Genomic DNA, 12,576 nt, shown 5'->3' with positions numbered 1-12,576 from the left:
ACAGACAAAAAGACACACACTATCATACACATTAAAACAAGTACATGGATACACATGAACACATGCACACACATGAGCAGACGACACCCAGACAGACAAACACATAGAGGAACAGACTAACATATTCACAGGCACACATGTAGACACAAACATGAAACACGCTTATACACACGAGAACACAAAAAACACACGTTAGTACGTTTGAAAGCATAAACACATATTGATACATAGTTCTAAATATCCATCAACACACAAATGCACACATTAAAAACTCTCTCTCTCTCACACACACACACGCGCTGTGACACAGACATTAATATGCTGACACATACGTGGAACACAAAAAGAAACATTAACACATATTAGCAGACAAGAACGCATAAACACACATTAACACAGATAGTAATAAATAAACATAGATATCAATACATAAACACACACAATAACACACTCATACATACACATTGGCAAAAAAAACAAAATAGACATGCAGACGCAGACACAAAAATGCACAAGTCAGCACTCATTGGCAAATGAACACACCTCAATACTCATACACACATATGGACACAGAAACAAAGAGTGATGCAAGGCACGATATACTCATGCACACATACATAAAAGCTAAAGCATGACACAAACGCCAGGCTATTGAAGAAGGTATAATTCAAATGCACTTTTTTAACCGACGTATCCTCCGGCAATTGTCCCTATTACATAATGATCCGAAAAGCACACTGAAACAATGTTCTTACTGAGAATCTGATTTAAGTTAATGACGCACCAAACATTCCCATCACAAATAGACAAACAAGATGGGAAATCACATCCGAGATTTTAAAAAGCAACGTTCACAGTTTCCAAATAAGTTGCTCAGTGAATCTCTCCCAATACCCATCATAATATTCTCCAATAATAGATCGTTCGAAATTGTTCGAAAATAAAATGATATTGGAGATAATTTTCTATATTTTCCGACTCGGACTATACGAGGATTGTAAAGGAAGAACAGCTGTGGAGATAGTTACAGAGATAGGTTGCTGAAATTCACGAGTTTAACAGTAGATATATATTGAACATTAAATTAGAGAATACATTAATAACTTAGGAAAGAGTAAAGAGTATATTTTTAAAAGATATCCTAGATTAATAAATAACCTAATTATATTTCCTCGGTTATATCCTCGCAGATTCCACAGATCGCCCCTGGATTGAAGACTCTGAGGATGATAACGGCAACATCTGGACAACCGCTTCCACATTCATCATCCTGTTCTTCCTGAGCATTTTCTACAGCACTGCCGTCACTCTGGTGAAGGTCAGAAGGTTCAATCCACTCACACTTCAAACTGACAGAAGCGGTTTGAAAAATCTCTCAATGTTTCATTGATTAAAACACTCACATAAATGTCCCACATTCTAAACATCTGCTTCATTATTTTATCCTCTTTTACAGATCAAGTGACCAGTTGAATTTTGGACACCGTAGATTTTCCTCAGCCGTTTATTGAGATCTCTGTATTACGAATTTAAAATATGTCCTCTCGGTGAATCTAAAAATGAAATACCTTCAGTTCATGTTTCCGAATTTGTAACTAAGACAGTCATGGACGGTATTTCCGCTTCTCTGTTTGAAATGTGCGAGATAATTATGGCTGTGTTGTAACTGTAGCTTATAATTCCCCAGTAGTTTGAATTCCATGTGTAAATAAGTAGCTTTCCTCATTCCTCATTCACAATTATTCCCTTCCCTTTATGTTGAGCTCCGGTTTTCTCTTTCTGGTCTCTGTCACAGCTGTACATACAGTTGGCAGCTCAGAGCGAATGTGTTCTGTTCTCAGTGTGACTCAGTCATCATATTCAGTCCAGTTGACTTTAAAATAAACTTTTCTGTAAAATGTTCTCCGAAATTGTTAATAAATCATGAATGTGAAACGAACGGACTTTGCTGAACTCCTTTCCCCCAGGCCCATCGACACCACTCCATTTCCCCTATTACACTGTTTCCTCCCCTTTCCCAGATTTTTTTTAACCATTCCTGTTTGGGATGTGAATCAAAAACAGAAATGCTGGAAAAACTCAGCAGGCCCAACAGCATCTGTGGAGAAAAAAAAGAATTAACGTTTCGAGTCCTCATGACTTCTTCAGAGCCCAAGGTCCTTCAGTGAAAGAGTCACTGCGCCACCCAGCGACCCATCGGTGTTAATACACCTTTACCTCTACCTTTTTATGGCAAACTTCAGAGCCAGGATGATTGCACAGCGAGGGTAACCTCGGTGATTTCACTCATACTCAGGCCTGTCACAGTCACATGTCAGGTAATTGTAAACAGCAGGGATCTGCTTCATCAGAGGCCCATATAGGACAGTATATGGAGGACGAAAGTTTCCTTTACACTGTCCCATCTAACACTCCCAAGGTCGGTGCAGCAGGGGTTAGATAGGGAATAAAAGTTTTTTTTTATCTCTTTACCCTTTCATGAGGTGTGGGTGTCGCTGGCAAGGCCGCCCAGAACAGCCCGGCTTCCAAGGCCATTTCAGAGGGCAGTTAAGTGTCAGTCAGGTTGCTGTCGACCTGGAATCACATGTCAACCAGGCTGGGTAAGGATGGCAGATTTCCTTCACTAAAGGACATTAGTGCAGCAGATGGATTTTTACGACAATCGGTGATGGTTGTCATGGTCACCATTCCTGAGGCTAGTTTTCAATCCCAGATTTTAATAATTGAATTCACATTCCAGCAGCTGCTATGTTGTGATTTGAACCCATGCGCCCAGAGCATTCGCCTGGACTCTCTCCACCTTGTCCAATTAAACACTCACAAGGCAGAGACGTCACTGGCCACCTTCTCAATGCAATTAGGGATGGGCAATAAATGCTGGCCCAGACAGCCACGCCCACATCGCATAAATGAATAACAAAAAATACATAAACCCGCAGACTGAACCGTTGACACAAACCATGGGAAGATTCCTAGAGACTAGGGCCGATCTGACACAGACACATTATCGAGCAGTAATTCTGCAAATTATTACCACAGTTTGGGGCTTATTAGGAAAACCAGGGAGAAAAAATAGTGGAAATTCCCAGGCCCTGCGGCCTGCCAGGCGCAAGAAACAACCGAATTCACGGAACATCACCCCAGGGATCCTCTTTCCCTGCTCCATTCCCTCTCATACCTTTCTTCTGAACTCACTGAACATCACCCCAAGGATACTCTCTCCCTTCTCCATTCACCCTGATACCATCCTCTTGAACTCACTGAAGATCACCCCAGGGATCCTCTTTCTCTGCTCCATTTCCAGGCCTGCTGTTATCCAGTAACCTCCCACACAAATAGTTTTCGAATATTTATTTTTATAAGTGGGATAAATTAGATCAAACATGTGCATAACAGCCAGCCCATTAGAAATATTGGTTCAAAACAACAAATATAAATTGATTCTATGATTGCACATATAGAACTGGAACACACCATTGCACCGAGTGAATCCACTGTCAGTTTACATGTTGCTCAGTGAAAATTTCAATCATCCTTGACTTTTTGGCATTTGAGCACTGAGCCGGGAAGCAGTCTGGACTCAAAGAACATGTGAACATATAAACTCGGAGCAGGAGTAGGCCACTCGGCCCTTCTCCGCCATTCAATAAGATCACGGCTGATCTGATTGAAACCTGCTGCTTACCCCGATCATCTTTCACCCCCTTGTTGATCAAGAATCAATCTAGCTCAGCCTTTAAAATATTCAAAGACTCTGCTTCCACTGCCTTTTGAAGGAGAGAGTTACAAGTACTCACGACCCTCTGAGAAAAAAACTTCTCTCATCTCTGTCTTAAATGAGCGACCCCTTATTTTGAAACAGTGACCCATGGTTCTAAATTCTCCCACAAGACGAAAGATCCTCTCCACATCCACCCTGTCAAGACCCCTCAGGATCTGAAAGAATTCGATCAAGTCGCCTCTTAGCCTTCTAAACTCCAGCGGATGCAGGCCTAGCCTGCCACCTTTCCTCATAAGACAAGCCGCCCATTCTTGGTATTAGTTCAGTAAGCCTTCTCTGAACTGCTTCTAACGCATTTACATTTTCCTTAAATAAGGAGGCTAATACTCTACACTGTACTCCTGATATCACTGTCCTGTACAACTGAAGTATAACCTTCTTATTTCAATTCCCCCTCACAGCAAATGATAACATTCTATTAGCTTTCCTAATTACTTGTTGTGCCTAAGTAGTTCAGCATTTTTCAATTTCTGTCAGACCTTCTTAATAGCTTTGCACATCTGGAAAGTATTCTCCCATGTTCTATCCTTGTTACCCTAACGTGTCTAAATCTCTTCACAGCCGAGATACTCCTCCCCACACTTTACATTTCCACCGCTTCCATCAGCTAAACTATATCCACAGGCACCAGCAGGGATCGAACTCACAGCATCTGGTTTGATAAGTCCACTATTTTAACCATAGGTTACGCCAACAGCGCCAGAAAGCTTAAGGCCCTCTTCCAACTTTTAAACCTACTGTTATTCTCTGTGCCATTTACTATGAAGATGCACAACGAAAGTGAGTAAAGTTTATGATGGTAAAAATGCATTCATCCCCCTCAGGGAACTGAATCACATTGACACACGCAGAGAAACACACACAGACATAGACACCGATAGTGACAGCGGCATAAGGAGAGACAAACATCCAGAAAGCAAGGATGTCACCAAATTGGCTCCGTTTTTGTTCCATTTCCAACTGCAAATTTGGTGTATGCCAACAGATGAACGTAAATGAAAAATACCGGGAAGCGTTTGAAAGGTTTTTTAATCCATTTAATAGATAATCAATTCTGTAACTCATTCTTAAAACAGGAACATGTAAACTACTAAATGTAGATTGCAGGTTCAAAATGTCGGATTTTCACCTGTATCAGGGAACTCTAAAGGGTTTCAAACCCATTACATAAGCAAGTCAGTTCCGTACATCGTCGCCATGTACCTTTTAATGTTCTGTACATAAAACGACAGAGGGGTTACAGAAAGGAATGAAGAAATGCAGCCCCATCTATTCCTGGCTGTCCTGCAATTTCTGCTGCCTCTCCTCGATCTTTCCGCCAGAATGGAGCACTGCACACCGAGCGCACACAGGAGGGACATGATTGAGGTGCATAAAATTATGAGGGGCATAATAGGGCCCACAGGAACGAACTTTTCCCCTTGGTGGACGGATTTTAAGGTAAAGGGTAGGAAGTTTAGAGGGGATGCGAGGATGAATTTTCTCACCCAGAGGGTGGTGGGAATCTGGAAGTCACTGCTTGAAAGGGTGGTCGAGGCAGAAACCCTCATAACATTTAAGAAGTATTTGGATTGGAATAATTAGGTATTTGTTTGACCGGCGCAGACTCGATGGGCCGAAGGGCCTTTTTCTGTGCTGCAGCCCTCTCCAACTCAATGACTGAAGGGTATGGCAAAATTGATTGAAAATACGGACAGTCTGAAACTCTGGCAGCGATGGGATTTCAAGCCACGCCTCCACACAGACCGAAACTTAAATCCAGCGCCTTAGACCGCTCGGCCACTGCGACGTCTAAAATTGTCATTGCCTTGACTGGAAATTTCAATCGCCGTCCACTTTGTAACGCTCAGTAACTGAACGGCCTCCAATGTAAAAACATACAAAAAGAAACAATCTCCTCTTGCATCTTCCCTACCTGCTTTTTCTCCCTGAACCTTTTTAATATGAAGCTACACAACTAATGTGAATGAAGTTTGCGATGGTAAAATGCGTCCACCCCCTCGTGGAACTGAACCGAATTGATATATTCCAGATCCGAACCACTCGCTGTGCAATATAGAAGCCTCTTTAAAATTGGAACCTTAATTTTCTGTTTCCTCTCCGACCAAAATGAATCACTTCACACTTCCGGACATTAAATTTCAGCTGCCACTTGTCCGTCCAAATGGATTTGTTGAAGAACCCGAAAGGAGAACCGACTCAAACTTGGAATGAAAGAGTGAGAATGAAGGAAGAGAAGTGACGGGTTTTATAGATACCGGAGGAAAGAGACTCCGGGATCAGTTCATTGTGACAGTTCACACAGCAACAAGAAAACAACATTCCCTGATGAGGGCCAAACCCGGGCGGCAGGAGCGGGAGCGCTGAATAACAGCCTGTTTAGTTACAACACAGAAGACTTGTTCAGCCAATAACAGCATCGAGTGTGTTCGACATGAACATGACGTGAACAGTGAGGGGAAATAGTGCCACAAGCTGCGGATGGACAACTTTCAATTTCCAAACCCACCAACAGAATCAATGCGGCTCCTCTGAAACTTTCAAGGCAAATACTGATCCTTTATAAGGTGCCGTTCCCAGAACTATCCACAGTCCTCCAGGTGTGACCTAACCAGGGCTTTGTGTAGCTGCAGCAAACCTTTCCCTCTTTTCTATAACTGTCTCTGTAACAGTTTGTACAGCAAGAGGAATTAGATTGTATAGAGCGACTGAGAAAAACGAGGACATGCTTGATCTGAATCAATCTCTTTGGAAAGTTCGGTATGAAATCAGCTGCGTAAATACATTTTTTGTTTCAAAAACTATTTCGGAATCTAAAGTCCAACTCTTGATGTCTTTGGGTCTGGGAACCTTTGTTAATGATCACACAGTGCGCATGGGCATTGCAGAAACTCCTGCTCCTCTTTCAATATTGTTTCTCAGAGTTTTCAAAAGGGAACTGGAAAGGGAGAAAAATCAGGGTAATGGAAAAAGAGAAGGAAATTAGGGCGAATTGGAAAGCTCTTTGTAAAAAACTGACATAGACACGATGGGCCGAATTGTCTCCTAATGCGCTGTGTCATTTTAAGATGACATTGCTAAATTTGTCTGGTTCCAGAATTACTGATTGTAGCAGCTGAATTCCATTTCTTCCAAACAAAGGCCCAAAGTGCTGCTGCTTGACCGCGCAGGTTAATATTGCGGACAGGTCCATTGGGTTTCGGCAGCGCAGTGATTCTGTAGCGTGGTGCTTATCACGTTCGCCAAACACACAAAAAGACCCCGGTTTGAAATTGGACAGAAACATTATCAAAACCTGTACATGTAAATGTGAAGAGAAGTTCGATAATTCACTTGTGTTGTTAAATATTAAATACAGTATCGTACGGCCACGTGGCAATTGCTCTTCCAGAAGCGCTGAAAAACATCCCACAAACGAAAAACAAGCACATTTCATCACACACGAAACAGTAAAGTTTATGAACCATTTTCAACTGTCACTCGGTAGACCTATTAGCAGTTTGTTTACATACTTACTCCCCGTCTCAAAGATGGCTAATAGCAATGAGTGCTCCTAAAGACTAGCAAGACAAGCGATACTGTAATTGAAACCGAGGAAATGGCAGATATGCCACAGGTTCACTTTGTATCGGGCTTCAGAATAGAGGAAGAGGAAAAACTACCAGGGAACCGAGGAAGCCACGACTCGGTGCAGGTCTGGTGACATCCCTCCTTTCATATTCAGTACGGAAAAAAGAGACATGAACGGGATGTAGGCGCCAGAATGTAAAAGATGCCATGAGCCTATTTGAAAGAAGAGCAGGGGAGTTCTCCCCGCTTCCTGGTCAATGTTTATCCCTCAATCAACGTCACAAAGACACATTCTCCGCTCATCATGACGTTAATGTTTGTGGGAGTTTGCTGAGCGGTGATTGGCAGCCGTGTTTCCGACATTGCCACAATGACGACACTACACAATGTCCTTCATTGACTGGAAAGCGATTTGAGACGTCCGCTGGTCGGGAAAGGTGCTATGTAAATGCAAGCCTGTCTTTATTTAATTATCATAAACCCCAGTCCTCTGGTGACTGACCCTCGAGAGTGGAAACAGTTTCTCCCTAACTGCTCTATCAAACCGCCAGCCGCCGATCCCTTCCTCAGCCCAATAATTTTAAACACCATCATGAAAACTAGGTTTAACCTGCTTTGCTCTAAAGAAAACGATCCCAGCTTTTAAAGTCTCTCCACAAAACTGAATGTGTTCACCCGTGAACATGGTGCACGGCGGAACATTGTGGCGAGATTTTGGGAAATGTTGTTAGTTGGCAGGTGGAAAAATGGAGGAGGAACCAAAACGGGAAACCCAGTCTCCAGTTCTATGAATAATTACAAACTCTTTAGGAAACGGAATTAGGGGAGAATGAAGGGTGAGCTGTCCGACTGACCAGGGCCTATCCGGAATGTTAAGCCATGCTGTCATGCAGCAGCACTCTGGGTTTCTGTTTCGGTGAAATGGAATTCAGCTGGTATTATCAGGGATGCTGCAGAAAGATTCATATAACAATGTAATCATAAAACGGCAAAGCACCATGTATCCATTCAATGGCATACGGGGCCCTGCCATAATCCTGTCTCGATCAGCTTTTTTTTAAGAGCAAACGAATTAATCTCAGTTTCCTTCCCTCTTTTAGTAAACCTGTTATTATTCTGAATATCAATTAATTGCACAATTCCCTTTTGAAAAAGGAGATTCTGCAGATTCCATGCCTAGTTTACCTTAATTAACACTGTTTCCCTCATCCAATGCCATGAAGATTTAGACTAGTGTTTCTTACATAGCTATGCATATGAACATTATTTACTTTTTCTATTGATTTCATATCGAATTGACAAAAGTGCTTATTTTTCTGATCAAACATCTCCTTATTTTTGAGTTGATTTATACAATCTAATTACATTTGCTCCACAAACGGCTAATCGAGGGTGTTATATCACAGTGGGAAATCATTGTTACAGTTCAAAAGAGCCCTGCCAAGATCAAAGGCTGGCATAGTTTGTTTCGTTCATTTGGTTTAAAATGCATTTGTTCTGGGAAGGTAATCTTACAGAATACATATTTGTTTAGGAAAAAGTGCTGATCTACCAGAATGTTTGAAGGATTCCAATGGTTAGACTGAGAGGTCATGTCATTTGTTACAGGAAGACAACTCTGGTGCCTCAGTTTGTTTGAATTTCAAAATGCAGAAGGCTCGGTCCAGCAAATGTCTTAGGCAGCAATGCTTTCTGCTCAATTATTATGAACACACTTCTGCTCCTCAGCAGAAGAAATTCAACAAACTTTTCTCAGCAATTTTTTACCTTATTCACCATTCAGTATTAATGTATTTGATATTGATGCCCTTGGTTGACTTGAGGCTCTCTGAAATAGACAGCATCGAATTGCAAACTTGACTGGCAAACAAAAGAATGTAAGTCACCGGGTAATGCATTTGATATGGGTCTGATTTGAGATGTAGTACAACAGTCAGCATTTCAACAAAATAAAAGAATTTCACAGGCAACAGGCTTGAGAATGATGCGTTAATTAGATCTGATCCCTCTTTGTCTGTCTTTATGAGCACACATTACACTGAGACACCTTTGACATGGTGAGTAACTTATTTAAGCTGCATCGAAAGATCCATTGATTTATCTTGTTGACTAAACGAGCTGCTAATATGTGTGCGCAGTGAAATACGAACATCTATCCACTCAAGCGTGTCATGGAATCTCAGCACGTGCTGATTTTGCTGCATTCATTTTGTGACCTCCGTGAGAGCAAATATTGCCTGCAACATGGGAGATTCAAGTAAGCTTCAACGACTCAAATCATCCGCACTATTTAAAGAGTAAGTTTCATAATGCTTCTGCCCGGTTTCGAACCGGGGACCTTTCGCGTGTGAGGCGAACGTGATAACCACTACACTACAGAAACTGCCACGGTTTGAACGATCCTGTCCGGAATGCTAAACTGCGTTCTAACTCAGCTGCAATCTGGGTCGATATTGCGGAGAAATGGAATACAACTGCTGTTTTCAGGAACGCTGCAGCGAGACTGATGTAACAATGTCATCATAAAATGGCCTAGCACCATGTATCCATATAATGGCAAAAGAGTCCCTTCTAACATCCGAACTCACGTCTCATTTTAAACGAGAAAACTAATTCATCACAATTTGCTTCTCTCTCTAAATGATCTATTTCTTCTCCCTTTCATTAAATTACTCAATTCTCTTTTGAAAAAGTCGTTACTGCAGAATCCATGCCTGGTTTGCCTTAATTCACAAGGTTCACATGACGATTTGGACTTGGGTTCCTAATATACTTCACCAGATGAACATGTAATTATGCAATTGATCTGATATCGAACTTGCGAAAGTGTTATTTTTAACCTTACTATTTTTACAATCTTATTACTTTTGCTCCATACCCCTTCAACCGAGGGTGCGATATTACAGAGGAAAATGTTTGTTCCGGAGTTTAACAGGGCCCTGCCAAGATCGCGTGCTTCAATTATTCGTTTACGTCAATTGGTTTGAAATAATTTTGTTCCTGGACCGGAATCTAACAGAGGATAAATATTTGTGGAACAAACAGTGCAGTGCTGAGCTACCAGAAGGTTTGGAGGTTTCCAATGGTTGGACTGAGGGTCCATGTCACTTGTTGCAGGGAGGCAACTGTTGGTTTCACCCTGGTGCCTCAGCTTGTTTTGAATTTCAAAATGTAGACGTGTCCGTCCAGCAAATGTCTCCGGGTGCAATGCTTTCTGCTCAATCATTAGGAGCATCCTTCTCATCCTTGGAAGACGAAATTAAAGAAACTCAGTATTTGTTCCATTATTCTATATTTAATATTCATATTTTATCTGTTATTGATGCCTTCGTCTGAATTGAGACTCTCTGAAATATACACCAGCCCCGAATTGCAAACATGACTGATAGACGAAAGAATGTCAGTCAACAGGGAATGCAAACCATGTGGTGCTCATTTGAAATTGAGCGCAGTTAGCGTTTAAACAAAATCCAATAATTTTATGGGGAACAGGCTTGAGAATGATGCGTTAATTAGATCTGATCACTCTTTGTCTGTCTTTGTGAGCACACGTTACAATGAGACACCTTTGACATGGTGAGTAACTGTGTTAAGTTGCATCGAAAGACGTACTGATTTTGCTGCAGATAAAAGCAAAAAACTGCGGGTGCTGGAAATCCAAAACAAAAATAAAAATACCTGGAAAAACTCAGCAGGTCTGGCAGCATCTGCGGGGAGGAACACAGTTAACGTTTCGAGTCTGTATGACTCTTCAACAGAACTAAGTAAAAATAGAAAAGAGGTGAAATATAAAATCGCATATATCTTTTATATTGCACCTCTTTTCTATTTATTAACTGTGTTCCTCTCCGCAGATGCTGCCAGACCTGCTGAGTTTTTGCAGGTATTCTGATTTTGCTGCACGTGTTTTATGACCTCGGTGAGAGCAAATGCATTATGCCTGCAACATTGGAGATTCAGGTAAGCTTTAACAATGCAAATTATCCTCACAATTTAATAGTTAAGTTTTAATAATGTTTCTGCCCGGTCTCGAACCGGAGACCTTTCGCGTGTGAGGCGAACGTGATAACCACTACACTACAGAAACTGCCACGGATCCAATGATCCTGTCTGGAATGCTAAACTGCGTTCTAACTCAGCTGCAATCTGGGTCTATATTGCGGAGAAATGGAATACAACTGCTGTTTTCAGGAACGCTGCAGCGAGACTGATGTAACAATGTCATCATAAAATGGCCTAGCACCATGTATCCATATAATGGCAAAAGAGTCCCTTCTAACATCCGAACTCACGTCTCATTTTAAACGAGAAAACTAATTCATCACAATTTGCTTCTCTCTCTAAATGATCTATTTCTTCTCCCTTTCATTAAATTACTCAATTCTCTTTTGAAAAAGTCGTTACTGCAGAATCCATGCCTGGTTTGCCTTAATTCACAAGGTTCACATGACGATTTGGACTTGGGTTCCTAATATACTTCACCAGATGAACATGTAATTATGCAATTGATCTGATATCGAACTTGCGAAAGTGTTATTTTTAACCTTACTATTTTTACAATCTTATTACTTTTGCTCCATACCCCTTCAACCGAGGGTGCGATATTACAGAGGAAAATGTTTGTTCCGGAGTTTAACAGGGCCCTGCCAAGATCTCGTGCTTCAATTATTCGTTTACGTCAATTGGTTTGAAATAATTTTGTTCCTGGACCGGAATCTAACAGAGGATAAATATTTGTGGAACAAACAGTGCAGTGCTGAGCTACCAGAAGGTTTGGAGGTTTCCAATGGTTGGACTGAGGGTCCATGTCACTTGTTGCAGGGAGGCAACTGTTGGTTTCACCCTGGTGCCTCAGCTTGTTTTGAATTTCAAAATGTAGACGTGTCCGTCCAGCAAATGTCTCCGGGTGCAATGCTTTCTGCTCAGTCATTAGAAACATCCTTCTCATCCTTGGAAGACGAAATTAAAGAAACTCAGTATTTGTTCCATTATTCTATATTTAATATTCATATTTTATCTGTTATTGATGCCTTCGTCTGAATTGAGACTCTCTGAAATATACACCAGCCCCGAATTGCAAACATGACTGATAGACGAAAGAATGTCAGTCAACAGGGAATGCAAATCATATGGTGCTCATTTGAAATAGACCACAATTAGCTTTTAAACAAAATCCAATAATTTTATGGGGAACAGGCTTGAGAATGATGCGTTAATTAGATCTG

At 41.4% G+C, this 12,576-nt stretch overlaps 2 non-coding genes across 2 annotated transcripts; both read right to left on the bottom strand.

The window, feature by feature from the left end:
• Positions 1–9,661: 9,661 nt before the first annotated feature.
• Positions 9,662–9,734, bottom strand: trnav-cac (transfer RNA valine (anticodon CAC)). Its single transcript has one exon. It is a non-coding gene; the product is annotated as a tRNA-Val (tRNA).
• A 1,631-nt stretch (positions 9,735–11,365) lies between these two features.
• Positions 11,366–11,438, bottom strand: trnav-cac (transfer RNA valine (anticodon CAC)). The gene has a single exon. It is a non-coding gene; the product is annotated as a tRNA-Val (tRNA).
• Positions 11,439–12,576: the final 1,138 nt, after the last annotated feature.

The sequence above is a fragment of the Cetorhinus maximus genome, unplaced genomic scaffold, assembly GCF_964194155.1.
Source record: "Cetorhinus maximus unplaced genomic scaffold, sCetMax3.hap1.1 HAP1_SCAFFOLD_625, whole genome shotgun sequence".
NCBI classification, from domain to species: domain Eukaryota; kingdom Metazoa; phylum Chordata; class Chondrichthyes; order Lamniformes; family Cetorhinidae; genus Cetorhinus; species Cetorhinus maximus.
The sequence above is the reverse complement of the archived record's forward strand: the minus strand, read 5'-3'. Positions and strand labels throughout refer to the sequence as shown.